Consider the following 27,286-nt stretch of genomic DNA (forward strand, 5'->3'; position numbering starts at 1 on the left):
AGCCATTACTGCTGCGCGAAGTCACAAACTCTGCTTCCAAATCTTCTAAAAATGGTTTACTACTATCAGTTATTTTAAGTGACAGCAGGATAGCCACACCAGGTAAATGCATCGTTGCCTCTTGCCTCTCGCTTCTCACCTCATTGCAATACATGTATAGTGAACGTGTGTCATTATTCCTGTAAGGACCACAACTGCCAATGTAGCAGTCACATGTGAAAGAAGATTCATGTCATAGTATAGATCATTTGTGTTGGATGGACTAATTTGAACACGATTGTGTATGTTCTGTTTCAGAAATTGACGGAGAATAATGTTCACTATATTTACTAAGTTAATGGTGCACTGTGTCTTGTTTTGACCTCTGCTTTTGTAGTTGGTTGTCATTCATTCTGTGTGTAAATGTGTAAATACTGTCTTACTATGCTGCAAGGCCCTATGAGAATTCCAATCACATGTCACCTTTCTGTAAGTAACTGAAGTAGGAGTAGACCTTCATTTTCAACAATTGTCAAATTAACGGTGCTGAAAGAAATTTTGTTTCCCTCCAACTGTGATCACTACTATTATGGGCCAACCTTTCTTAATTATTAAGGAGTATGGTTATCCGGTTACCTGGGGTGGATACAAGGCAATCCACTGTCAGTAGCCAGCAATAAGACAGAAATGCACAGTGGACTCAGCCCGTTTAAATTCAGTCAGCACAACCAAACTTCATTTATTCCATGAATTAGTTAAGAGTGCATAATAATGGGAAGTAGTGGACTGGTATGTCTACCTCCTTTAATGGAACTTTTACTACTCCGTAAGTGCATACTGTTCATAGCATTTAAGTTTCGGTATTATCGTAATCCCAAGCTAAGTGTTACTACCTCATTTCCATTCTTGAGTCTGTCCATTGCTCAATGCCGAGTTTTGGAATTTTCTTTCCTGCCTGTCCCACCTTTTACACCGAATCTGGACTGGTCAAGAAAGATATTTTGTATCGTATGGTTTTCTCGCGCTACTGAGAGTCTGAGACCGCAACTCTCCACGCTGCCAAACTGTGTTGTAATTTAATTTCAGTAGGCCAGTTCTGTTGTACGTTATCCAATTCAGTTTTTGCCCTCCCCTGTTTATTTGACGATACTACCATGTGATTGGTGCTGTCAAGTTTTTCTTTCTTCTGTCAATCAAGGATACCTGATGGTCATATCTTACTGCAGGACCAGTGTTTCTATCATATCCTTCCACCGACATATTGGAAGCCTTGTGCTTATCCTCTCTTTGAGTCGTTGCAATACCAGTGCAATGACTCTTCTGTTAGAAATTGTTGACTCTTGACTTCGTAGTATGATTAAACTACCTAAACAATGGTTAATATGTCTCCCACTCTCTACGTATGTTAATTTAGTGCCAGCGTGCAGGAATGCCAGAACTGTAGTTAGAAATTTTATTTTTGTAAGCCTCGCCTGGACTACGTTTAAGCACCATAAACGAAAGTTATAGACATGGAAAGCTCCAGGAGATATTCATAGATATCAAATAGGCTTCCTTATAAACAGTTAGACATTCAAAAACTGCATTAAAAAGGCAAAAAAGCTTTCCAGGAGCAGATTTTGATATAGATCATAATTTATTTGAGGCAGATATTAGGACAAGATAAGAGCTTATTAAGAAAACATGGCAGATATAGAAATAGGATGTTGAGAAATTGATGAACGAGAACCTTAAGAGTGAGTACAGTCACTACATCGAAAATAAATTGGAATATCTAAGGAGAGGTGGATAAGTCATTAAAGAGTAGAAGACCATTAGATATACAATTTAGGAATGGTCAGAGTTCGAAACTGGGGAGGTGAAAGGAACAAGAATTAAGAAAAAGAATGTTGTATAAAATGTATTTGCATAAGAAATGGAAACAGTGACAATTTGAAAGAAGGTAAAAAATATTACAGAAAACTCAACATTGAACATAGAAAGATGACTGACCAGGCTATAGAGGCCTGGATGAGGAAACAGTGTGAGGAAATATCGGATTTGGAAAAAAAGAAGAATCGGAAGAAATATGTAAAACAGTAAAATCCTTAGCAACAAGAGAAGTAAGGACGCGGCCCTCGCGCCGGAGGTTCGAGTCCTCCTTCGGGCATGAGTGTGTGTGTTGTCCTTGGCGTAAAGTAGTTTAAGTTGGTTTAAGTAGTGTGTAAGTCTAGGGACCGATGACCTCAGCAGTTTGGTCCCTATAGAATTCATACACACAGAAGTAAGTAAAATAGGTAAATAAGAAACGTTAAATAGATAGGGAAGGTAAAAGTGTGTATAGAAGAGGAAAAGTCTGGATGGATTATATGGAAGAATTACGTGGTGCACAAGCTAGTAACATCAGACTAGTTTTGGAAGATGAAGAGGAACAAAATGAAGGAGACCTATGTCGTAAGATACTGAAATGGATATTGGAGAAAGTAAATCAAGAGCTCTGGAAAAGAAAGCATTGGGCTGTGACAATACCATCGGAGGCATTAAAAGACTTAGGTCCAAGTTCAGTAGTCAGGTTGACTTACGTAGTGAACAGAATTTGTGACACAGGAATTTGTTCTCAAGATCTACTTAAGATCATTCTAGTACTTTTTATCCAAAATGTATAACGCAAAAGAATGCAAAGACTATAGGACAATTAGTTTCATCAGTCATATTACAATATTTATGAAGAGATTAAAACGAAAGATAATTGAAAAAAATTAAGAAAAATCCTGGGAAAGGCCAGTTCGGATTCAGAAATGGTCAAGGAGCAAGATATGCAATTGTTTGACTTAGGATGACTGGAGAGAGAATGATGGAAATGAGCAAGGTGGTGTCACATTTGTTTTCCCCACTTCGAGAACGGTTTCGATAGAATCAGCTGGAGTACGCTTCTGGAAATTTTAAATGCTGTGGGTATAGACTGGAAAGATAGAAGATTACTGAATAAATCTGTACAAAGCAAAAAGTAACAGTTGGATTGGAGAGTGAGAAAACGGAAGAGATGGGCGTTGCAATAGGTGTAAGGCTAGGGTTCTCGTTGTCACAGAAGCTACTCATCATATATAGAGATAAACGGATAGGTAAAACCGAAAAGGATGCAAGAGGCTTAGTAATTGAAAGAAAAAGGACGAAGACTGTAAAATACACAGATGGTCAAGTCATGCTGGCGCAATCAGAAGGGGCGCTACAGAAGGCGCTGAAGATTAATGCAAGAAGGGACAATGGAATGAAAATAAATCTAGGAAAGCAAAAGTGATGAGAATAAGCAAGAAGGAATCTTCAGTTTACATATTCCTAGACGGAAAAAGGTAGAAAAAATTAAATCCTTTCTGTACCTGGGAAGACTAATGACATGAAATGGAAGCTGTACAGAAGATATATGCAGAATTATATCTATGGGAAAGCCAGCATTTGAAAGATGAAGCAGCTGCTAATGTCTAGAAGAATGCCAATGGTGTCGAGGAAAAGAATTGCTAAATGTTATGTCTGGAATATAGTGTTTTACTGCAATGAATCAGTGACAGTTAAAAAGAAAGAAGAAATTTATTTCGGAAGTTTGGAATGTGTTTATTGAGGAGAACGCTTATGGTGAGGTGGACTGACAGACTTAAGACTGAAGAGCTAATGAAGAAAATAGGGCAACAAAAAAGATTATTGGAAGTGATCAGAAAGAGGAAAAGCTCTTGGCTGAGACTTACAACGCACGCGAATTGTTTTCAACAAAGAATTATAAACGGAAAACAAGAGAGAATAAGAGGAAGAGGTAGTAAGAGAACTGTAATAATGGAAGACATTAGACGAGGATGACCAAAAAAATAGATGAAGGAAGATGCTCAGAACAGTATACGATGGAGACCCTTCAGCTGAAACCTGTCGTAAGACGGATGCGTGAAGAACGAAAGGAGAAGTCTAGAACCTAAATTTGTTACTTATTTAGTAAACCATTTTTATATTACCTGAGTCTTGTTAAGAGATTTTCAGTGCAAAGCATTAACCAGCATTGTCCAAGATAGTGATAGGAGACCCCCTTTAAACTCAAAGGACTCGGTGAACATTTATTGGGCGCGACTAGTGTGATTATTGTGTAAGTACTTTTTGTAAGAATTGTTCATTCCACGTGTTTTAACTTCTATGATGCAGCATTAAAACATAAGATTTATTGTTCTTGCCTCTCATTTTTTGTAGTTGAAGTTACTGGTTAGATAGTCATTAATATATTGCGAATATTAGTGTACCTTCCTAGAATCTACATGTGATGGAACATTAGGCACACTATTACGAAGTAACAGGGCCTTTATTAATGATGGTTATGTGTATATTTTTATAACTAGAGAATACTAGTGTGTTTAGACGATATTTTTTTGCTGTTGATGTTTCATTACTACATTCAAATTATTACGTTTATTAGGGAATTTATGTGACGCATATACTGGAAAGATTTTTCCTGTTTTGTATTATCCCACTTAAATATAAAGTGACTGTAACAATTCGTTTTATAAATTTAAGTAATATAGTTATATGTAAGCCACCTCATGATAACAATAAACGATATTAATGGCAATAAATCCCTTCCTAGTTTATAGGTCCACAAACAGTTCAGCTCCCACACTGAACGTCGGCCTCTTGCTAGGGGAACTGTACAGGATTGACAACTGGTATGGGGATACTTTAGGGTTTCAGTATAAATTTAATTTTGAATTTTTTTTTTAGATCACGGACACTGCTCTGCGAGAACATTGTGATAACCGACTTACTATCAGTATAAACCCGTCCAGGTGATAGCAGCGTCACCTCAAGAGGAATGACTGCTAGTCAGACCCATGTACGGTGCATGTAATATCAGTGAGCGTGCTGTCCGAGTGTAAAATGGAGAAGGAGCGCGATCTATCTGCAATTGACCGAAAATGGACTGTGATGGCTCAGAGGCTCGGCACGAACATTTTGGAAACTGCACGACTTGCTGGATATTCGAGGAGTGCTGTGGTGTCTTCAGCACGTAGCGAAACCAAGGTGAAAGTACATCCAGACGTCGTTTGGTTAGGCGGCCACCCATCATTACAGATGTCAGGCGTCGTACTCTAGACAGACTGGTAACGGAGGACAGAGAGCGAACTGAGGTGGAACTAATATCAGACTTTAATGCTGGTCAGAGTACAAGCGTGTCTGAACACAATGCACCGACCACCCATACCGATGAGCCTCCACAGTCGACGACCCATGCATTTTCCAATGTTAACTCCACGACATCGGCTACTAATGCTGTAATGGGCACATATCCATCGGCACTGGACGTTGGCTCAGTGGCAGAGTGTTGAATGGCCTGATGAATCCCGATACCTTCTTCATCATGCCGATGGCTGGACGCGAATCCGTCGACTTCCTGGGGAACAGCTCTTTGACACCTGTACTGCGGGAGTTAGGCAAGCTGGCGGCGGCTTCATTATGCTCTGGGGAATATTCACGTGAGCATCTATTGGTCCAGTGGAGCTCGTGCAAGGCACCAAGACGGCCAAGAAGTATCGTACACTGGTTGCAGACCACATACACCCCTTCTTGACGACACCTCTGCTTCCCGACGACAAACGACATTTTCCAGTAAGATAATGCGCCATGTCACAAGGTCAGGAGTGTGATGGAGTGATTTGAGAAACGCAGTGGCGATTTTCAATTGATGTCCTGGCTCCCCAACTCACCAGATCTGAACGCGTTTGAAGACATCTGGGATGAGATTGAATGTGACGTCAGAGCTCAAGGGTCCCCTCCAGGGAATTTACGAGAATTAGGTAACTTGCGTGTGCAGATGTGGTGCCAACTCCTTCCAGTAACCTACTAAACCCTCATTGTTTCCATGCCACGACTCGTCGCTGGTGTTATCCATGTCATTGAGGGGGGGGGGGGGGGGTGCATAGCAGCTATTGATTAGGTGGTCATAATGTCCAGGCTGATCAGTGAACATCTGGTACGGTTGTGAAATCAATAGATGCCACCGTTTCCAGTACTTCTCTGACCAAACCAACTACATACGCCACCAAGTCCAGCCAATAAGGGATGTGAGAAAGGAGTCACGTGGTGGTTATAGACCACGTATTGTAATGCAGAGCACAGTCTGATAGCTTTTTTGTAGCCTACTTCGGATCTGAGACAGAGCAGGTGGGTTTAAGCTGTCTCTCTAGCTCTCGCTTGTGTTCCACCTTTCCTACGTGGTGGAGGGATTAGACCATCTGTCCCTGGCTCTGTTCTTCTTCCAACCGCCAGCGTATTCAGAGGTGAATCACCTTCTCTCTCTTCTCCTATTCCCTTATTTCACCGTGACCTTCACTGGCAGACACCTTCACAGGCTGGCTCATCCTAAGCGCCTACAATATAAAAAAAAGTTCTGATTATTTGACTCTTGTATTTCTTAACTCCCTATAGACTCCCATCCTGATCCATCCTGAAAAAGCCCCACTTCTACACCAGTAAAATTCTGTTACATTATCACATGTTTAAATGAAAAGCATTTGTGTAAATGATACCACTATCGGGCATGTTAAATACTCTATACTTAACACAGAAATTGTCCATATTTTTAACAGTCACTCTCTGCTACTTAATTTATCTTGATTCTTGCACTGCACTTTAATTGTTTAAACGGGGTAGTTGGTTGCAAATTATATATGAACTGAATTATTTAAAGTGAGAACTCTAAATTAAAGGCATTCTGCATTGTGTTATTAATATCATGAGCATACTTCGTTTAAATAAAATGTAATACTTTAAATGATATATTATCATATACATTTTGTTGGATGCTATCAAGTTTTCTGCATTAATTGCTTGTTTAGCAGCATTTACTGTCATCCATATTCCTTAAGATATATTATGTTAGTACGATTGATCATGCACTGCCAACCCAAGTCACATCAACACGACACTACACTACTGTGCCATGTAAATTGTTGAGAACCCCTCACCTCCCATATCCCTAGAAGCATAGTCGTAATATGTAACCCCATAGCACATTTGCTCTATTAAATATGACACCTGTACAATATTGTTTAACATTATTGCTGCTGTTGTTTAAATGTGGCAGAGATATACTGCAATATTTCTGTAGACGGTTTATGGTGGAGTGTGCGGTTTGGTGCAGTATCCCTGCTGCGGAAGTACGAGACTCCAGCCGTCGCAGCGTGAGATCCTGATATTGTCTGGTAGCAGAGGCAGCAATGGCAATAAGTAGCGGTGGTCATGAAGGATGAAAGTGAGTACCACCTTTCCCATGCGATGAGGACTGCATGGACTATTTTTGTTGAGCGCAACTACACTTCGAATTTTCTTTAATTTCCTGCCATTTTAACTTAGCACACTGGGCTGCCTTGGCTTATAACATCGAAGGACTGCAAAGCGAAACTGGGTTGGTTTCACCATCTTGGATTTTTGAACTTACATCCATTTAACGTAGCCCAACTAGACTAGATCCCCTATCTTCGGTTGTTCAGTATTGTTGTCAGTTGCCGTCTTGGATTATGTTTTCATAAGAGAAAACAGTGGTGGGGTGAGACATTACAAGAGAAAGTTCGTCAATGCTGTACCAAAGTCTTTGAAAGTACACTACTGACAGCTACCAAGAAACTTGTAATTCTACATTTTTAACGGATACTTACCCGACATAGGGGTATGCTCATCATATGTAGCTGTCAACACACATTAACACTAAGGTGTTGCCAACCCCACTCCCCACAATAAAGTGGTTGTTCTTTTGGGGCTGAGATATTCATGTCTTTGAATTAACCGTGGCTATAAAATATTGTGATTTAAAGCACAACTGGGCTACATCAACCAAACTCAATTTTTTAATTTTCCGTGATTCTAACTTACTGCGACTGGCTACTTCTCAGACTCGCATTTTCTGGTATGACAGGAGCGAGACCTTTGATGCCGTCATCTTCGATTTTTTCAGTTGTTCACCATTTTAAGTTAGCGCTGTTGGGCTGGATTTGCCACCTTGAATTCTTGAATTTCCCCCTGACACCATCATCTTGTACTTTCCAACATGGTGGCCACTACTGTCTTGAATTATGACATGATAGATGCAAGAGGGGTGACGTGTGACGTCAAAGGAAAGTAGGTCAATGCTGCACCACACTCAGTGAAGGATACTACAGGCATCCACTAACATGTTAAGTACTATACTAAATATTAATAGCAGTATTACACCAGTTCCAGCTATAATACAAGATGATTACACTTAAAGTTCTGGAAAAAAGGAACCACTGCTCAGAATGACATCCAATTTTAATGGAATTTTATTGATGAAGGGGGAAACATACAGAAATATTTAACGATAATTTTGCCACTAGATGGCGCTAAAAGCAGCAAAATATGCAAAATAAGAGGTGTGGGGTACACGGCTGTTCCTTAGTTTGCGTCTGAGACGCTCGGCAGACTGTTATCAATTCACGATCGCGCGCTACTGGTAAAGCTCTTTTACAAAAATGAGACTGTGCTCCAGTAGCTCTGCAGAAGTTCCGGCACTCAAGGGTATGAAGAAAGGACGTTGGTCCGATGTCTTCCCAGGCTCTGGAAGAAATGATTAAGAAATTCGGAAATGAAAATGAAATGGCTCTGAGCACTATGGGACTTAACTTCTGAGGTCATCCGTCCCTTAGAACTTAGAACTACTTAAACCTAACTAACCTAAGGACATCACACACATCCATTCCCGAGGCAGGATTCGAACCTGCTATCGTAGCGGTCGCGAGGTTCCAGACTGTAGCGCCTAGAACCGCTCGGCCACTCTGGCCGGCAAATTCGGAAAGACAGATTCATTTTAAGTGCTTTGTGGCCGAGGGAGGAAAGCAGTTGATCCGACGTCAGTAGAAGATGTCACCACAGCATTCCAGGAGGGATTGAGCGGTGGTGTGCAAACATGCAGAGGAAGAGGAATAGTGTAAACTCTGAACATGCCTGTGGGCAAGGTGCATAAAATTCTACGAAACATTCTGCATTGCTATCCATACTAAATTTCCCATGTTCAGGAATTGCTTCATGCTAACCTGCAAATAAGACAAACGTTTACTCTAGAATTTCTTCCACGCGTTGGAAGTGGACAGTGAATAAACATAGAACTCCCTATGGACTGACGAAGTCCACTTCCATCTCCATGGATACGCGAGTACACAGAATTGCAGAATAAAGGCAACGGAAATCCGCACGCACATGAACCAGTACCGCTTCACTCTGGAATGGTAACTGTACTGAGTGGGTTGATGGCGTCGTTTATGGCAGAGCCATATTTTTTCGAGCGTATGGGTCATGCGGGCCCTGTTACCTGTACCGTCACTGGTAAACTATAAGTGTATTTTGGAACCACTGACGTTCCAATCATTCAACAGCGTTGATGTGTGGGTAGGATAATTTTTATGCCAGGCGTCACTCTCCCTCGTATTCCATAGCCAGAGAAGCAGCTGCTGCAGAGGTATTTTGGAAATGCTTGAATTATCAAACATCATTTCTCTATAGCCGGGCCGTTCGGATCACCTGCTCTTAATCCATGTGACTTTTGGCTGTGGGGTTATCTAAAAGATGGTGTGTTCAGTGCTCCAATTATAAATGTAGCGGAATTGAAGGCATGCATTGCGCAACGCATTCTGAACGTGACCTCCGCGACCATCCGATTCTCTGTGGAAACAAGGTGTTTCTCGATTTCCACTTGTAGCAGAAAACGACGGACATCACATTAAACATATCTTGCGCCTGTCTCACGATAGTTGAAAACTGGTTTGGTTTCATTATTAATTTTCATGAGGTTTTAGGCCTCAGAATAATTAAAAAGCGGTTTTGCCCGGCCGAGGTGGATGGGTGTACCCAACAAAGAGTGACAGAACTGTTGAATACCGCACTTTTGCGGTCATGCACATTGCACAGTATGGTCAGTATGGTTAGTAAAACTCACACCATAGCCGTCGTATTGCGATTCATTTGTAGCCGAACATATTTACGTTACGACGCTTACAGTGCAGTCTAGAGAGAACATTTTCGTTTAGGTTTTTTTTTTTTTTTTTTTTTCATACCGTTTCCCACTTCTTCGATAGTACTCCATTGAAATTTTACGTCATTCTGAGCAGCGATTCTTTTACATAGTATTTTAAAACAGAAATTTTAGTTATAATCACACTGTATTTGCGCTAGTTACAATATTTCTGAAGCAAAATTTCTATGACTAATTAGAAGTTTTAAATAATGTGGTAAGTTTTTCGTTTCATTGAATCTATAAGTATGATTACCCAAAAATAATTGACTGCATCAAAATAGTGTTGAACTATTTTCACAGTGTATAAAGATGACTGACCAGTTGTTTCGGATAGTCAGCTGATGACAGATGTTTACATGGCCAGCGGTGGGGCAAAAGCGGAGATGGAACATTTTACAAACATAATGTTCATCTCTACTTCAGCCACACGCAGACCAAGAAGTGGAACTGTAAGTATACGGACGTTGCGTCCCACCACGAACACTGATGGATCAGAATTTCTGTTTCAAGTTCTGTGTATAATACTCCATGCTCACAGAATTTTATACGAGTAAAATGATAGCAGTTACAGTGCGCTTCATACAAACGAAGTGAAATCGGATAAAATGATTAAAAATTCCTGGCACGGAAACAAAACCGTATTTTCTTTCAGTCTCATAGATTAATTCCGGAATCCTATCAAATACATATCGTTAAGTAGCAGCGACAGATTTTTCGTAGATATTACACCAACTTCAGTAATGCTCCCACAATTAACGGGGAGTAATTTTCCCTTAAAGCAAAATAGGAATTGACGGAATGTTGTTTCCTATAGGGGTTGGATAAAAATACGGAAAACCGCGAGAAACGTATGTTTGAACATCAATGGAGATGGTGGCCAATCGTGCAGGTTGCGCTCTTGTGTGAGACCACGAACGACAGCAATGCCATGTCCTCAACATGTTGTAAATTTCGTCGTCGTCAGAACAGTTTTCTGTGTAGCTGTGGGTGCATTATGTCTGAGCTAAGTAAATTCGAAGGTGGGCTGGTTGTTGGTGGTCATATGGTGTATGTTTCCTAGACCAAGGTAGCCGAGGTGTGTGATATTTCAAGAGGCACTCTATCGAAGTTTCACACCGTCACAACACTGACGAATATGTGTATTGAGTGATCGTGATGGATGGACATTCAAGAAGATTGTGACGAAAAATAAAAGGACGACAGCTCCAAAAATCACTGCAGAATTGAATGTCGCATCCACGAATCCTGTCAGCACCAAAGTAACACGAATGGAGTTTCACAAGCAGGTACTTTTAAGGTGACCTGGATTTCCAAAACGACACATCAGTGATAGTTAAAGTAAGTAAATTCGTATGCCATGAATGATAGACATCGACGTGCACGTTCAGATGCCTAATAGGAAAGGTTTCTTCCCTTTCCTTCGTGAAGTATGAGAGTCGTGAGCGTAAGTATACCTGTTAATGGTAGATGACTGTGAAGAGTGTGCGTGTAGTGTAATGTTATGTTTGTGTTGCAGATGATGAGAGAAGGGAGGGAGTGAAATCCGGTGACGCCACATTGCTTGCTCCTCTCTAAAAGCACCAAGTGGGCCGCCGCACTTAACTTCCCCATCCGATGGACGGATCACCATGAACAGTGTCACATGCTTTCATTTAATGAGAAAATACGAAGACGTTTGGAATTTAGTCCAGGTCATTGGCGCAAAGACTGGTAATCAGAAACTTTACGCCACCGCCTCTCCTGCCCATACCGGCCAAATACTTGCAGTGAAAATTTCTTCACCGCTCACATGCAGAACGGCTTAGCTCCGAGTGGAGCGCCACTGCACAGTGATGCAATTACCAGAAACAGGAAAACGAGGTGCCGAAGCCATTACACCTGGACTACAGCGCAATGGAAAATATTATTTGTTCGTCAGAGACTCGTTTCACTCTGTTTCCCCACTTCTGACCAAGTTTACGTCCGATGAGTGACACGTGGCGGGGAGTTCCCGTGATGATTTGGGCAGACATAGCGTGGTATCCCATGAGCCCCGCGGTTAATCTTCAAGTCGTACTATTGGCAAGGATTATGTGTTCATTATAGCTGATCAGTTTCATCCCATGGTACATTGTTAGTTCCAGAATGTAATGCGTTTTCCAAGACAACTAAGCCCTGTTCACACAGCTCACATCGTCTAGAACTAGTTTTTCGGGCGCGAGGATGGTTGGTTGGTTGGTTAATTTGAGGAAGGGGACCAAACAGCGAGGTCCTCGGCCCCATCAGATTAGGGACGGATGGCAAGGAAGTCGGCCGTGCCCTTTCGAAGGAACCATCCCGGCATTTGTCTGAGCGATTTAGGGAAATCGCGGAAAACCTAAATCAGGATGGCCTGACGAGGGTTTGAACCGTCATCCTCCCGAAAGAGAGACAAATGTGATAACCACTGCTCCACCTTGCTTGATGCATGAGGATGAATTGCCGCATCTCCCCTGGGTACACCAGTAACCATATTTCAGTACTATTGAGGCTTATGTATTGTGTATTGAACAGGGGATCTAGAAACGACGGAGAGGCTTCGTCCCGCCGTGGCCCTCAGTGGTTCACAACCCCACAACAGGCCACAGTAGTCCACCCACCTCGCCGCCACCCCACACAGATCACAGGGTTATCGTGCTGTTCGGCCCCCAGTGGACCCCCCTCTCCCTCCCCTTCCCACCTGGGAACGTCTCATACCAGATGAGTGTAACCCCAAATGTTTTCATGGTAGAGTAATTATGGTGTAGGCGTGCGTGGAGACAGTGTTTGTGCAGCAATCGCCGACATGGTGTAAGTGAGGCGGAATAAGGGGAACTAGCCCGCATTCGCCGAGGCAGATGGAAAACCGCCTAAAAACCATCCACAGGCTGCCCGATTCACCGGACCTCAACACTAAATCCACCGGGCGGATTCGTACTGGGGATCGGCACGCCTTCCCACTCGGGAAGCAACGCGTTAGACCGCGCAGCTAGACGGGCAGGATCACTATTGAGGCTTTGTGTTTTGCTTTGGAAAGAAAGTTAAGTGATCTCTAACCACCTCCATCATCGTTGCCTGAACTTGCAACTGTTTTGCAGGAAGAACGGTATAAGGTACCCTTGAGAACTATACAGGATCTGTATTTATCCATCCGAGACAACTGGAAGCTGTTTAGAATGCCAACGGTTTTCCTACACCATATTAGACATAGCATTGTGACATGTTTTTCTCACATCTTTGTTCACCCCGTGTAGCTCTTTCGCACACAACATCTCAGTGGCTGAAAGGAAATTGGCGTGATTATTTATGTATACTGTCTCATTAGGCGAAATAACCGCCAATTGTTTAATATTACAAGCTGGTAAGACTTTTTAGGCAACGTCGTTGACGATGTTAATAGTCCTACGGAGAGGAAACACACTTCCATTTCCTTGCAGGTCGTCATCAATCGTAAAATGTAAACTTGCTAGCTATACGCCCATGCTTCACATTGGGAGTTAAGGAAGGACCTTTCCCTACCGTACAACAGTAGCTAAAAACGGAACCCTGATGGGCCACTTTGCCAATAAATTCGTTTTTTCTGCCCAAGAAGTCCAATACAGATTAAATCTATCTAAAGAAACAAAGCAATGTCGTTGAGTTTTTATTGGACAATACGAAATCAGTAGATCCGTAGGTCCTAACCACGAAAATTCATTGTTAATTCGTATTCGTAGAGGTAATATTGCGTCACTTAATTCTTTCAGTGACGTTAACTTTCGGAAATACATCTGTCACTGAGGTGAGGAAACTAAGAGCGCCCTTTATCGGTTCTTTGGGTTACAACGAAACCAACAGCCCTATCTACTGGTTCATGGCGAACTACGCCGGCATTAAGGTAAACATCAGAGCTACTAAGCTGAGCAAACTATTAGTACTTTAACTTACAGAATATATTTTGTCCGTGATCCGACTCCTGTGGCAGACGCTACTTGAGAAGCGTTGCGCAACAAGGAGAGATTTACTATTGAAATTTCGAGAGAGTGCTTTCCGAGAAGATACGGGCATCATAGTACTTCCTCTCACATCCATCTCGCGAAATGATCACGATGAAAAAATTCGAGAATTTAGAGCTAATATAGAGGCTTACCAACAACCATTCCTCCCATGCGCCATTCGCGAATGGAGCAGGGAAGATGTGATTAGTTAGCAGAACCAGAAGTACCGTCCGCCACCCCACCGTCTGGTGCCTTGCAGAGTACTGATGAACAAGTAGATTCCGTATGCTCGGAACTTCAACAGTCTACAATAGAGTAGTATGTCAAACGCTTTCCGAAAATCCACGAGTATGGAATCTGCTGGTTGCCCCTCATCGAGGGTTAGCAGAATATTGTGGGAGAAAAGGACAAACTGAGTTTCACACAAGCTCTACTTTCTAAATCCGATCTAATTTGTGAACAGAAGTTTTTTCGTTTCAGGGAAACTTATTACACCTTTCTCAACATCGTCCTGAATACTCCAAACATCCACGACTTATACCAGTAGTAATTTAAAATTTAAAAGGGAGAACTGCAGAAAGTAGAAAATAAAAGATTTAGTGCGGTTCCGAAACCAGAATAAAGTGAAGAATCAGCTCGGCTATTAAGAATTATACCTTTTCCCTTTACACTGAAACATATTAGGTGAACAATGAAGTATTTTGCGTGTAGACCTCCATAGGTGGTCATATTTGGAATAAAACTGCTAATTGGCATTGTTTCACACGATGGATTAAGTTGTACGTAGCCTGACCAAAATGGAAAATGGAAGCGATTTTGAGGCTTTGAGCATATATCTAGTGTAATTACGAACTTCTACTGTATAATTGTTGGCATTTTGTATAAACTGTTTTCATAGGTAGCCATATTTCTGACATAGAAACTGTTATAACTTTCAGAACCACAGACATATTATGGAATGTTTGATTTCATTCGATTTCTACATGTTGTGAGGAATAATTAACAGGCAATATCATCACAAAAACGAGTAAGTTCATTCATCAAAGCAGGTCTGTTGGTCTAATGTTTGGCGTCGAGGCAGATGTCAGGCGTTGACGTGGCTTTTTACTGGACAGCGGCAAAGGTAGAGGAGGCGCTACACGTATTTCAAACTCAACGTGTATCGCCGCATCTGCCAGCCGCGGACCATCTGGTGGAGCTGTAGTCAAGGCGACGTTGTGTTTCACTTACAGCTGTAATACAAAAGAAGTCCTACATCAAGTGCTACAAAGAAAGTTACACAGTCGCTAATGCTTAAGAAAATAGCATAAAAATCCCTCAAGCTCAATTAGGGAAAATTGGTAGTAAGGAGCATTTCTTATTTCACACTCAGTAACTATCTCCAGACGCACGACGCTGATGCCATACACTTATCGGCAAGAGTCAAGAAACAAGTACATTCACTGTTTCCTGTACCTCATGCAGCTAAAAGTACGAATGTTTTGCGACTATGAAATGGTAACGTGTATTCGGTAAATTACCCAGTAAAATTACAACAAGCTGACTTAACGAAAGGTACTTACGGGTTTCAGATTATCTACAAAAGTAGAACTGACAGCAGCTAACAGTACTATTGAGAGTCGCACATCTAACTTAACATACTCTGATGCTTGTCTTCAAAAATACAACTTACAGTGATTCTGCAACAACAATCAAGGAAAGACCCTTAAGGCGTGACAGTCCCCGTACAAACAGTATTATCCTCAGTTGCTAGTCACGTCGATCCTGAGACTGATCGTAGTAAAGTAATTCAAAAAGCAAAGATATCATTAGAAATCGGGTCAAACCAATACCGCTGTTCTTCTTGACGGGTGTGTCCCAAGCTTTCGTCCAATCGCTGGGTGCAGGTCTTTGTTCAAGGGATTTACGACATGTTATGCTTCACAACGTATTCTGTATATAAATTGTTAGGGATTCCATCGGGTAATGAAACCTCGTTCAATTTTAGCAATTTTACCTGTTTATCAGCGCCACACCCAACAACATCTATATCACTTACCTTTGACGTAATGTGACAGTTAAACGTAGACAGTACTCGTTTAACTTTCATAATAAAAGAACGTTTGAGGATGGAATTCAGCATTTTTATTTTTGCTTTGCTATCATCATTTCGGTTCCTGTGTCATCCACCAGTGACTAGATACTAACTTCCGTACCACTGACGACATTTACTTACGATGTTTTGAGTTCTGTGAGAGATACTTCCGTAAGATTCGACTACGGTAGTCATTGAAGGCTACAGGCTTTTTCCTCTGACTGCAAAACGCATATCATTCAGCACCTTCATCTCCACAACTCTTATGTTTTCTTTCTCACTTATTATGCAGTAGCCGCTGTTTCTTTAGAAGCTTCTTTAGAAGTTTATCCACAGCAACCGCATACTATGTCGAGTGCCTCCAAAAGTGAATTGTTCTACTAGATACACGCGTAACGAAAGCTTGTCAACCACTCGTTTTAAGTCGATCCACAGCTCTTCTATAGCCTCTTCCCGAAAGGTAATCGAATTCTGTAACAAAAATTAAAGCTAGAAACTTACGACGTTACGTAATGTAATATATCAAAAGAAGAGAGATTCATCCAGATGGTAGTGAACGTGTCCCCAGTCTGGTCAGTTGAGATCGAGACATTTCCATGACATGCTGTAAAAAATTTTCTGACGTGAGAAGTAACTATCTCACATGTCATCCGACTGCTTTCTAGCAATTACAATAAATGTAATAATACCTACTTATACTGGCCACACAAACAGCAGCCGGTCCTTGGCCTCACTCAGTCCAGCCTTCCACACTTTCCTGCCATCTCCGTCTTCATCTCCCAGATCCAGTACCTGCATGTCTCCCATGATATAATCCTTCCATCTCATTCTCGGCCGTCCCAGTGGTGTCTTTCCTACAGATTCTCCATCCATCACAGCCTTTATTACCATGTTCTCCCCTCTCCTCCTCGCATGTATATACCATTTTAGATTCTTAATTTTCACACTCGCTACGACGTCAGGCAGTGTGTATAATTGTCTGACTTCTCTGTTTTTCCTTATCCTCCACTGTTCATTTTCTTTCACTGGTCCATATATTGCTTTCAGTACTTTATTTTCTAAAGTGATGAGTTTTATCTCTGTTTTCTTTGTCAGGGTCCATGTCTCACTTGCATAGCACACTAATGGCTTGGTGATGGTCTGATATATTCTTATTTTTGCCTGCCTAGGTAGTAATTTCGATCTTATGATGCTGTGCATAGCTCCTAGAGATCTTCCTCCAGCTTGTTACTATCTCTTGTTCTACGAGGTTTTTCAGGTTGATGTTGACACCGAGGTACGTGAATGTGTCTGCCTTCTGTATTGTTAGATTTCCGGTTTTTAGATGGTTTGGTTCTAAATGAGCTCTTCTTCTTACTACTATGAACTTTGTTTTCTTTCATTTACACTTAGACCTACTTTCTTAGCTTCTTCTATTAGCACAGTCCCCATTTTCTCCAGGTCTTTCATGTTCTTTCCTATCAGCACTATATTATCCGCAAAAGCCAGGACTGCATATTTTTTTCCTATGGTGACTCCTGCACTTTCAGATGTTGCTCTCCTCAGGGTGTTGTTGAGGGCCAAATTGAACAGGATTGGTGATATAATATCTCCCTGTTTCACTCCTGTTTTTACTTCAAATGCTTCTGAGAATTCCCCCTGTATTTTCACTCTATACTTCGATTCCATCACATACATTTTAGTTAGCTTCATCAGCTTCTCAGGTATCCCACACACTGCCATTATCCTCCACATTTCCCCTCTTACTATGCTGTCATATGCTTTGTTGAAATCTATAAACAGGCAAAAGGTATCATGACTGTGCTCCCAATTCTTATCTAGTATTTGTCTTAGTGTAAATATTTGGTCGCTTGTTGATTTACCGTTTCTGAACCCTGCTTGTGCTGTGTCTAATATTCCCTCAATGTATGGGTGGAGCTTGTTTAGTATAATTCTTAATATAATTAATATAACAATTAATATAATATAAACATGTTTAGTATAATTCTTCATAGTAATAGTAATAATAACAATAATAATAATTACAAGATCAAAAGTAAATAAATTTTACTATGTACAATTTGGGCCACTTGCATCTATATCAACGAAGGTCGTCCAATAAATAATAACCCACAATTTATCCCTCAAGGCGTATTTGTTCCTAACAGTGAATTTTTAGTGGCTATATCAATCAAAATTTCTTTTATGTGTATCATTCTTCTTCATGGTCTCCATCAACTTCCTGTGTAACAGTATGTACTTCTTGTTATACATGAAACATGTCATGTGCCCTCAGCAATATTTTTGCTGCAGTAATTTCGCACTCCCCAGCTTCGGAGTAGATCCCACGTAAGAAATCCTTAAATGGTCTAAACAGATTGAATTCCGAGTGCTTCGGGCTAGAGTTACATGGTGCACGAGACAATGATAGCTCAACCCAATTTTACGATGTGTTCCTGGGTTTTGAGACTTGTATGTGGGCATCTTTTGTCGTACTGGAGGCAGATTTATTTTGAATTCTTGTCAAACTGAACACGTCGGAAGAGTTCTTCAGATTTTTCAGAGCTTTCACATACGTCTCTTAATTCATGACTAACCCTTTTGACAACACTGACTACATCGCTGTCCCAAAAGTCTGTCATTATTACTTTGACAGCAGAGAGAGCTGCCTTGAATTTCTTCTTCCTTTTTGTAATTGTGGGTGGAACCATTTCAGTGAACGCTCTTTTGCTTCTGATTCAAAGTGATGTAGCCTGGTTTCGTAACATATGACGGTACACAATAGAAAGGCCACTTCATTGGCCTCATACTGCTCCAATCTTCCCTTGTCGTCTGCTGTGAGCATTCGTGGAACCCTTCTTGAGCATGTGATTCAATTTCCAAGAGTCTCCTTCATTGTATACGCAAAGCTGTATAGTGTGTTGTCGAGTTTTAATGATCTAAAAGGTTCAAATGGATCTGAGCACTATGCGACTTAACTTCTCAGGTCATCAGTCCCCTAGAACTTAGAACTACTTAAACCTAACTAACCTAAGGACATCACACATGTCCATGCCCGAGGCAGGATTTGAACCTGCGACCTAGCGGTGGTGCGGTTCCAGACTGTAGCGCCTAGAACTGCTCTGCCGCCCCGGCCGGCCAATGATCTAATCATCAAGAATAATGTCATTCGCGCGAAACACTTGTCGAAAGCTGTGCCGGCAGTTCACCATGTAAAAAACTGGCGGTGACAGGACTTGCCATTCGTGTCCGGACATACAGCTCAGTTTCTATACTTCCTGGAGTTTTATCTCTACGTACAAAGTGCCCAACAGTACTTCTTTCAACTGCAACATTACCATGCACTACACACAATCGTTTATGAATGTTTGCGACAGTTTTCTTTTCCGCAACCAAGAATTCGATTACAGCAGGGCCGGCCACGGCGTGTAGAACTTCACGAGGGAAGCGTGTGCGGGCTGCGTGGGAGCCAATACCCGGCCTGCCACTCGTCTTTGCTCAGTCGTTCTCGGAAGTACCGGTGACAGAGCGACACTTCATTTAGCACTGGGGAGTAGCATTTTTCGGTCTGCGCAAATCTTTGAGTTCGGCAGAATCGTAGTTTCAGCTCTGTTTACTCTTCGCTATTTTCTCGTGGTATGAAGGAAGTTCACAGGCTCACTGGCTGTTTGCACAAAAAGAGGCAATCTAGCTATCTATCGTCGCAATCCATTAAAAATGAAAGCGAATCACTGAAGAGAGGTATAAGATTTCGGAATTCGCATAAGCGACGGGTGCTGCCTATTTGCTACGAAACAACATTACAATACCATTCAGAAAGAATTTAAAGATTTAGTTGACAATGAAAGTGATGTGTCGACAGAAGTACCGACACAGTGTGGTTTGAGGGGACCGCAATGCACGCTATAAGCTCACGAAGGATGGCGTGAGGTCTGAAACAGGATACGTAATGAATGCTATAAAGAAAAGTACGTAGCTCCTGGAATACTTCCATCCTTTTTGGTACATCGCTCTTGACGATACAAGTGAGACTCCATAGATACATGCAATGTTACTAATGGCGCCTTGCTAGGTCGTAGCCATTGACTTAGCTGAAGGCTATTCTAACTATCTGCTCTGCAAATGAGCGAGGCTTCGTCAGTGTGCATCGCTAGCTACGTCGTCCGTACAACTGGGACGAGTGCTATCCCGTATCTCGAGACCTGCCTTGTGGTGGCGCTCGGTCTGCGATCACACAGTGGCGACACGCGGGTCCGACGTGTACTAATGGACCGCGGCCGATTTAAAACTACCACCTAGCAAGTGTGTTGTCTGGCAGTGACACCACAGAAAGACCAAAAAATTTGAACGACCGATAGACATGATTCGTTATTCATTTTGTGCTAAATTTGTAGGTATGGAGTACTTGAAGAAATTGGTGCTACGAATAGTGAAGTTTCTGAGGTCACACGCATTATTTCATTATTAGTTGCAAAGTTTGCAATGGAACTCAACGAAGACTATGGAGACTTCACGTATTACTGCAGAGTAGGTAGGTTGTGTCAAGGGACATGATCGGAAAATTTTTTCGATTTAAAACTCGCTATTTCTGAATGTATGAAAGAAAAAGGAGTGCGGGAACGAAAATTAGAGCATCCGGAATATATTACAGAATCTGCATTTTAAGTGGACTTGACTGCACACTGCTCACAGTATGACATTGCAAGGTCATTTCTTTCTGATTTGGCGGGGACGCATTTAAAAAGAAAATCGTGTTGTAGAAGGGACACATTCTCACAAACACAGCCCAGTTCCCTAAGCTCACTGGCGTTCTACATCTGCATCGACATGGATACTCTGCAAATCACATTTAAGTGCCTGGCAGAGGGATCATCGAACCACCTTCACAATTCTCTATTATTTCAATCTCGTGTTGCGCAAGGAAAGAACGAACACCTATATCTTTCCGTACGAGCTCTGATTTCAGTTATTTTATTATGGTGATCGTTTCTCCATGCGTAGGTCGGTGTCAACAATATATTTTCGCATTCGGAGGAGAAAGTTGGTGATTGGAATTTAGTGAGAAGATTCCGAGGCAACGAAAAACGCCTTTGTTTTAATGATGCTCACCCCAAATCGTGTATCATTTGAGTGACACTCTCTTCACTATTTCACGATAATACAAAACGTGCTGCCCTTCTTTGAAATTTTTCGATGTACTCAGTCAATCCTATCTGGTAAGGTTCCCACACCGTGCAGGAGTATTCTAAAAGAGGATGGACAAGCGTAGTGTAGAGAACGGCAGGTTGAAGAATTCTTTGTGACTCTGAAAGAATTACAAGGAAAGTTTTCTAAAGGTTTCGAGGGCACTGTCTATCTTAAATCTGTTTTTGAGCTATATTCTAGACTATCTGCCGTTTCCGTTGAAAGTGCCCCTGTGTATGTGCGGGTGTATTTCATTGACCTGCAAGGTAATTCAGTTTTAATGACAAATCTTTTTACGTAGGAACTGTTATGGACGACTGTATTACTTTCCTAAGGTAGAGTTTCCATGTCACCATAATGATGTTGCAAAAGTGCTACAATATTTCGATCGACATATTTGTGTGAAAGACATTTTCTGAATTATGAAACTAAATAAATCATATTTAAATGGCATCTTGAGTGCGGAACTCAGTGATATTGATCGTGTCTGTCCGTATTCCTACAGTTTTCACGAGATGAAAATTATACTATGTCTTCAGCGTGCCAAAACTAATTAAATATCACTGAGAATTTGTATTTTTTGTGACGTGTGACGCTGAGAAATGTGTAATGTGAATCAAAGGCTTATATAGTGTGACTGGACTGCTATATAAATGCGGCGCGTTCGCGGTGTTCCCCTCTCTTCCCACCTAGCGCTCATACAGTGTGGCAGTAGGGAAAACGTGCTGAGAGGCTGAGCACCTTGGCACTCGGGCCTGGGCATGATCCGCGAGCAGAATTCTTGGCAGCCTCTTCATTGCAGCATGTTTCTGGAATGAGTGTCTTGTGTAGACGCCACTTTGACGTACCACTACCGTTCTGCCATCTCTCATACGAATTTGCTCCAAACTTGGCATACGTGGAGAAGAAGAATCATATTTAAGGCATCATTTATCGAAAGACCCTCATACAGTCGTAAGAGAAGGACTTCGTAGGTGTGAGGAAGGCGGTACAAACTGTACAATATTCATTTCCCCTCCTTTCTGTTGCATTCGTGGGTGAACATGTATGAACGACTGTCGTTACCGGTCTTCATAACCCTGGTTTTCTCTAACTTCAGAGTCACGGTCAATACATTATTGCACTGTCAGACAATCAGACAAGAAAAGTGAAGCACCCAGAAGACATGGGGAGGTGGTAATACATCTTTGTACGCGTACACGCCATCTGAGGATATGCTAATTAGGAAGGTAGAACGGACGCAAGGGTACATTAGCGATGTTCGGGCTTAGTGTTGTCACAAGGCCTGATTGGGTATGTATGTATGGGTCATAAACAGAATCACATGTTGAGCGATCACTATGTATGACATGGAGATGTTGTGTACTTATGTGAGACAGCGTTATCAGCTTCTGACATAGTTTGAAAGCGACCTCATTCTTTGGTCGGCTGGCCTATTCCTGTAATATTCAGATTTGTGGGGGATTTTAATCTGTTGGTGGCCCAATGTTGAACTGCATGGGCACATGACGGCATGCATACTCTTTATTGAGGTTCCGGTCGACCATGCCTATCCATCACAAGGGATCATCGCCTTATTGTGCACTAAGCATACCATAAGCCCTTCATATCTGCTCCTGCCATTCGAGAGCAAATAATAGACTACAACAATCTGTGTCATCCTACACCACTGGTTGGAGACCAGGAGCAGTCAGATCAGCGAATTACTATCCAGAAGTAGGCTGCAGTTAACACCACATCACCAACGGATTTTTATGGAGTTGTTCCGTGACAGTAACCTTACAGTGTTGATAAAAGGCGTCGCATCGTATTCAGTGATGAATCTCGGATCTTCACTTCACGTGATAGCCATCATTGGCGAGTAGCATGATGTCCTCTTCCAACTGGACAATGCTCCTCTAAACACAGCACAGGTCCCTATGAACCGTCTGCGTGATGCTGAGGTACTCCTGTGACTAACCAGATTCCCAGATTTGTCAGCGATAGAACGTGTATAGGTAAAGTTCGGACGTCAGTTCCGCCACAGTGCTACATTCAGGACATTAAAGGGCATTTACAGCAGTTATAGGCCAGCATGCCGCCGGAGAGGATACAACGGCTTTATAATGCCCTTCCTAAGAAATTCAGTTCATGCATAAAGGCCAAACTGGGTGTAACATTATATTAATATGTGGGGCTTATACTACCAAGTTCTCTGTGAATTTGCCTCCATTTTTTAATTACCGAAATAACATCATATACCCTCTCAACCCTTGAATTCTCATTTCGTTTCGTTCTCCCTTGTAGGTGATTCACTTGTTTTGTCGGACAGTGTATTCATTGATGAATCAAAATATTATAACCCTCTGCTTAACTGCGTATAGGTCACATTTCAAGTGCCAACACAGCAGCTGTGTAGCATGGCAAGGGTTCGAAAAGCCTTTGGAATGTTTATGGAGATATGTGGCACCAGATGTCATCTCACAGAGTACGCTATTCCTCTAAGTAATCGAACAGGTGATCAATACATCTGCTTCAGTCCACGATTGTGTTTCTCAAACGACAGTAGCACGATTTTCATCTTGTGACAGGGATTTATCCTGCTGGAAGATGCCATCACTGCTGGGGAAGACATCGAACGTGAGGGAATCCTGGTGGTCCACAATAACGTCCACGTAGCTCACGGATACATTGTACCCTCGAGTAATGCAAAGGGTTCCTTGGAAAGGCTGCTGAATGTCCACAATAGAAAAATAGTGCCATGCATCCTTGGCGCGGTGCATCTTTCGAGCAGCAGTTCGCCTGGTTAACACGAATCATGTGGTGTAACAAGAAAAGTGGTTCATCCACTGGGCGGCACATTTCCATTGATCCACTGCTAGTCTCGATGATCCCATGTCCCCATCAATCTAAGCCGGCCGAAGTGGCCGCGCGGTTCTGTCGCTGCAGTCTGGAACCGCGAGACCGCTACGGTCGCAGGTTCGAATCCTGCCTCGGGCATGGATGTGTGTGATGTCCTTAGGTTAGTTAGGTTTAACTAGTTCTAAGTTCTAGGGGACTAATGACCTCAGCAGTTGAGTCCCATAGTGCTCAGAGCCATTTGAACCATTTTGAACCCACCAATCTAAATGACTATGTCGGTGGGTCAACGTGAAAACATGTAGGGGTTCTCTGCTGCAGAGTCCTAAGTTAGTCAGTATGCTCGTAATGCTGTGCTCCGAAACAATTTTACCTACACCACAATAGTACTCAGTCGTCATACCTGTGACACAGCAACTCCTCTCCTGATCTGCAGAGCGGGGGGCCTCCGAACTCGGGTTCTGTGACAGCTTAAGAGGTGACATTTCAAGAAATAAACTCCAAGCTAACATATGTTCTCGAAGACCTTGTTTCATACTATGATGACAAGAACCGGGAAACAAATGCGGATAGAATTCAAGTGTTTTCATCCATCTACGCAATAGGGAGGCAAGAAGAAAGCAGAACATCACATGGAAAGGAGTAAATTGAAGCCACTGTGTTCACTCAAAATACAAAAAAACTGACCAGTACGGCACGCAGATCGCAGCCCAGCGTCCTTTACACATCCGATCTTGCTATGTGTGTCTCTGTTCTAGAGTACACCACTATAGTGTGGCAGATCCCTGCATATGTTAGCCAAGTTGATGAGACAGGCCTCATATTCACAGGGTGCCTGAGACCATCATCTGTCTATAAGACCTTTGGTCTCATGGGAGCAGCACCTCCAGATGCAGAAAGACGGCTATTAGGAAACAGAGACTGAAAAGAAGAAGCAAGATACAGATCCAGTGCATCGACTGTTTGAAATTCATGTTTATTCGTTATGACTGAAATCCAGATAAAGCTTCCGCCTTACAACACCAGCAATTACAATTTCAGCAGAAATCCACTGAACTATTCTACGGAGAACAAAGTGCCGTGGAGGTTTATGGACAGCAGAAGCGAAGCCGTCTCCAATCACGAACTTGGAAGGTACTCAACAGATTGAAAACAGAAGGTTGCAGGAAAGATAAATTAATTTAATTAAGTGGGTCGATCCGTTCACTCAGTTTCTTTATTACAGAGGCCTGATAACCCTCTGAAGCAACACTCCGAGCTACCATGCTGGCGCCATTTGGCTATCAGTGTACGACTTACGGTAAGATCCCAACTTCCATGTCTCGTCAACCATGTATCCACAGCCTGTACTTGTGCATCTATTGTTTATACATCCGTACAGGTGAGGTATTTTCCTTGAAAGTCGCTTGCCGGTTGTCGGCAGATAAATACGATATTGAGAATGTGGGGCAAGACAGTACTCTGAAAGCTTGATAGTTTGCAGCAATCTGGCCGAAATCTCTGACATGTGAGACATGTTTGCAGCGAATAACGATGCCGTTATGACTGCTGAAAATTGGACTCACAATGCGTGAAATTATTTCACCAGTAATATTAGATTGTAGTTTTAGGATTACATAGCGTAATTTGGACTCGTATAAATAAAGAAGCCCACCAGCGTCTCCGTTTACAGATGCTCGCTTACAGGCGACGTGCCATAAGAGTCTGTCTTGTGTAAATACGGTACTGCAGTGCCTGTGTTATTCTGAATTACAATGCATGTCCAGAGGAACTACGCATCATAAATCAGAATAACACAGGCACTGCAATATCGTATTTATCTACCGACAACCGGCAAGCGACTTTCAAGGAAAATATCTCACCTGTACGGATGTATAAACGATAGATGCACAAGTACAGGCTGTGGATGCATGGTTGACGAGACATGGAAGTTGGGATCTTACCGTAAGTCGTACACTGATAGCCAAATGGCGCCAGCATGGTAGCTCGGAGTGTTCCTTCAGAGGGTTAGCAGCCCTCTGTAATAAAGAAACTGAGTGAACGGATCGACGAGGAACCGCAACGTGTGTCTTGGGACGCCTGCCCCGAACAAATACAACAAACAATGTAGAACAAAAATGAGATTAAAAAAAGAAAAAAGGTTAGGTGATCGTTCGCGATAAGCAGGAAATCCAGGTTCGAATGAAGGTCTGGTACAAATTTTCATTGTCGTCATTCCAGTCTGCAGATGATGGTTGTTCATATTTGCAATTTCGAATTCATGGGATGCCTTCTGTAAGTAAAAGTCGTGTATTTTACAACATTTGTAGCCCGTATAATTGCTAATATGATAAAATGATTCCCATGCCTCTTTGCTCCGCTTATAGACTTCCCTTACCACGTCAAGTACCCGCAACCCCACTAGGCGGCAATCCCGCGGTTTGTCGTGAAACCTAAAAACGTTATCCGCCTGATCATTAACATATATTATGAACCGTCAGTACAATTCACACTTATTCGGCAGCTGCCTACGGGCACCGTATGCACGGCTGTGATATGTAGAGGCATATGCCGGCTTTCGCATCTATATGACACGGTCCGAAACCGTCCAAATGGGATACGGTCGTTTTGCGCATCCATCGTAGTGTGCATCTGATGTAATCTGAAGGATAGTGTACGCCCTGTAAACAGCGGTGGTATCACGTTTTTTGAGTAAAAGAATTGGGAGGATTTACATGTTCAATAATCTAGTTAAAGAAGCAGCCGTTTCACATCTAAAAGAAGAACTACAGTTATCTATTCAACAACCATTGCTGACATAGATGCAAGTTGCCCAAACTATACATAGTAAAATTTGCTTACTTTTAATCTTGTTAGTATTATTATTTATGTTATTAAATGCATTTGTTATTACTTCAAAGCAGTCGCAAGATATGACAGATAATTGCATCTCACTTTTAAAAAATTGTACAGCATCTCTATTTTACAATATTATCTTTAAATAATAATTTTAAAAATTCTTAAGTCTTTCTGGAAGTCGCTTAAATGTTTAGATCTCAGCCGACCAGATTGGGGACATTCCACTACCGTCTTGATGAATCTGTCTTCTTTTGATATACACTGAAGCTCCAAAGAAACTGGTATACGCATGCGTGTTCAAATAGAGAGATATGTAATCAGGCAGAATATGGCGCTGCTGTCAGTAACGCCTATATAAGACAACAAGCGTCTGGTGCAGTCTGCTTC

This window comes from Schistocerca americana, chromosome X (genome assembly GCF_021461395.2).
Source record: "Schistocerca americana isolate TAMUIC-IGC-003095 chromosome X, iqSchAmer2.1, whole genome shotgun sequence".
Classification (NCBI taxonomy): Eukaryota; Metazoa; Arthropoda; class Insecta; order Orthoptera; family Acrididae; genus Schistocerca; species Schistocerca americana.